A 3,628-nucleotide genomic window follows, 5' to 3' on the forward strand; every position below is an offset into this window, starting at 1 on the left:
TTAAAAAATGTTCTGGTTATTATCCATATTTTCCAATGGCTAGCTATTTACAAATCCATGGATTTATTTAATGGAAGCCCAGTATAATAGGACATGAATCACTTTATTGAAATAATGCAAAGAATACTTAGCAAGGCGAGGCCAAAGATTATCTTTGTAAATGACTATCCCTGCATAAGACTTATTTATAAAAGCATAGCAGCATATTTTATAAAAGATTCTGAAGAAACAGCATGTTGGAATAAAACATAGATACATATTTAGTTACTAAAATGGTTATATTTTCAGTTTCTCCCTATATGGATCTTTCTGGGTGAAACTGCTGCATTGAGAGTAATCCTACAACCCTAAGGGGAAGCATCATCTTTCCAAAGCTCAGTGAGAGTGTGTCTTCAGGTTTAGGTGTCTCAATTACTGTGCCTCGTGGGTTCCCCAAGATCTCTGCCTGAATATGTTTTGACATCCAGACTTGACAGGTGATCTTAGTTTCTCTCCCTTCCCTTATCCTGGTCATCATAGGAGGAAGCTACAACTGCTGAAATCAAAATTAGCTGTCAGCTCAAGAATTCACCTTGGTGGTGCCAGCTACAGCAATTACCCCATTGACAAATAAATACAGTACAGGCATACAAGAAGCTTAAAATGGTGTCTGGTACTAAGTAAATATTCGATGTTATTAGAACTGCTTAATGCTCTGAGAGATGGTTGAACCAACTCAGATCAATAAAGGAATGTAACAAAAGATATTCCCCACACTGATCCTGCTGTTGCCAAGTGGTCAGAATAACTTTATAATCCTAGACAAGCAATGGCTTGGAAATTAAAAAAAAAATTCCTAGGAGCTATAAATGTATGTTTGAGCTGCTCTGAAAATCAAAGTCATATGAATGTATTTGTTCGCTCAATGGCTGACAATCCGTGAGGAGAGAACGAAGATGTTTTTTAGTTTTGGAAGTTGTAGGTTAATGGAGTTTCTAGCCCAGCAGTTTTATTTCTGAGGGACTGTACGATTTGGACGTGTGAAAAGAGTCCTTCTATTGAATCCCAGAAGGACTGGGATTCAGAGGTACTAGTGGCTCCATAGAAGTGCACAGAGGGAGATTGTTCTAAGAAATGAGCTCTCTGAAAATGTCACAACATTCTGCTGCAGCTCGGTCATTTGCTGAGCATTTTTCACGTTGTGTCTAACCTTAATACCAAGACTCTCTTTAAAATGCCAAAGATGTCCCTCCAAAAATATACATGAATCAGTCATTTGCATTTGCTCATAAAACTCTCGCCCTTTCAGAGAGCACTGGGTCTGAGACAAGGGTGCCTTTTTATCTTTTCACTGTGAACTGCTCAGTGGAAACTCTATATAGTTTCCCTAATTTATGTGAGCGTGTCTTGGGGCACTGCCTCTCCCTCCTTTGAAAGACTGCAAATCTATTAAGCTTTTAAATACCAGCTTCCTGCTCCCTGATACTTCACATCCTACATGGAAGAATATTGTGATTATCCCCTAATACTTTCCTATGATCAGTCATACACAGTCATAAATGGAAATGCATTTTCTCTTTAGCTCATCATTGCCTTTCCATGCTGCTATTACTTAGCTTCTACTGGAGAAGAGATCCCCCCTCATCTACATTTCAATCATCTCTACTATGGCTCCTTTCATAACCTGTCTGGCTCTCTCGTCTTTTTTATTTTCCTCCTCTAATTGATTTCTGTCTTGCTTGTTCTGTCTGCTGTTCGTTATTTCATGATAATTGCTCCACTGCAAAGGGCTGCTATTTGTGGACTTGGAGAATAGGAATTTATATTCTGTGTCCTGAGCACTAGACATAGGGCATCAGGTACAAATCTTCAGGGCTCTCTTCTTTCTTGTTGGGTGTTTAAGGCCCTTTGAGACCATTGCATTCTGAACCTAGGCATCCTAGATGTATGTGTATTGCACAGGGTTGGTATCTGGATCTCTGGTACTGGGAGCAGAAGAGGGCAAGGAGGCTAAGTTCTCTAGCACTAGGGGAGTGAACATGCAGAATCTTACTGAATTCAAGTTCCCAGATGCCCAAGGCTCAGGTTGGGAAGCAAGTATTGACAAAGCACTGGAGTGAAGAGTGAGACCCAGAGAACAGTTAGGGAAGAGGACCAACGTAGAAGTAGAGGTCACTCAGGATCCCTGAGCTTCTTGGTGCTTCTTGCAAAGAGTGTAGTCAGAGCACATGTCCTCCAGTTTGAGAACCTGTTGGGGACACCATCAGGGAAGCACACAGATTTATTCTTCTCTGAAATAAGTCTTGCTTTGCAGCTAGGCACTAGGGGCTTAAGATGAGATCAGCATCCAGCAGGTAGCCCCCAGGGAGACTGACACTTCTCAGTGACATCTGAAATATAATATTCTTGATTCTGACTCACACCACAGTTTGAGTTGTCAACAGAATTAAGTTCAGCACATGCCTGAGATCTGTTCCCTGGGAAGCAGTCGCAGCCTCCTCAAGAAGGATGGCTGTGGTTGATACGTTTTCACTTTATTCTAATCCTATGTTCATCTACTCACAGCACACTGTCTTGACTGAACGGAATGATGCTAAAAGTGGTCCCCAGGAAGGATTTTACAAAAATTTAGGTTAGTCACAAAATAAATGGTACTTCTTAAATATTAAAACTTAAATTGAGGGCCAGCTAGATAGCTCAGTGGACTAAAGTGCCTGCTTAGGCAGACACAGGGACAGGAGTTTGATCCCCCATGTACCATGCTGGCCCTGGCTCTGGGGCATGCTGAGACAGTGATTGAGACTGGGCATGGTGGCATGCACCTGTAATCCCAGAGCTTGGGAGGCTGAAAACAGGAGGATAATTATAAGTCCGATCTATGTAGTGAGACCCTGGAGACCTCATACTAAATACATAAAAAATAGTATTTGGGCAGGATATCATGCCTGCATCTTGTGCTATGAATAACCACTAAGAAGATAACAATATGTAATATATTAATTATTGATACTGTCCTATTAATTGCTTCTGAAACTGTCTCATTGCCATGTTTCTAAATAAAATTAATAAAAACAAAACAAAATAAACAAAACAAAAGAAACCTTAAATCATTTTCAGGATGAGTAGATAAGATAAACTGGGAACCTGGAAAATAGTAATTTGGCTCTGTATAACGACTGTGTGTAATAATTTGTAATGTTCAAGTGTCTAGACTTAGAGAATTCTGCTTGTATACAGAAGGAGGAAAGAACTGATTTCATTTTTATTTTAGTATTCATTGTTCATTTCCCCAGGGTATTGTTATACAAGATAGTTCATTCTTCTCAGAACCCATAAGTCTCCTTAGAAAAATTGTTCACCTTGAAGAAGTTGGAACTTCACACTGAATCTTACTTCTGTCTGTCTGTCTGTCTGTCTCTCTCTCTCTCTCTCTCTCTCTCTCTCTCTCTCTCTCTCTCTCCCTTTCTCTCTCCATGGAATATTTAAAAGGATTGCAGAGGAGGGAATGGGTACTTTGCATTTTACTGCCTTATGTTCTATATTTCCAGGATAATCCAAATTCCTAAAATGTTTTTCCAGCACAGCACCCTTCCTACTCTCAGTGTCCTTGAATGGCACTGAACGTGTCATCAGTTTTCTAACACCTATA

This window comes from Octodon degus, unplaced genomic scaffold, assembly GCF_000260255.1.
Source record: "Octodon degus isolate 3935 unplaced genomic scaffold, OctDeg1.0 scaffold00086, whole genome shotgun sequence".
NCBI classification, from domain to species: Eukaryota; Metazoa; Chordata; class Mammalia; order Rodentia; family Octodontidae; genus Octodon; species Octodon degus.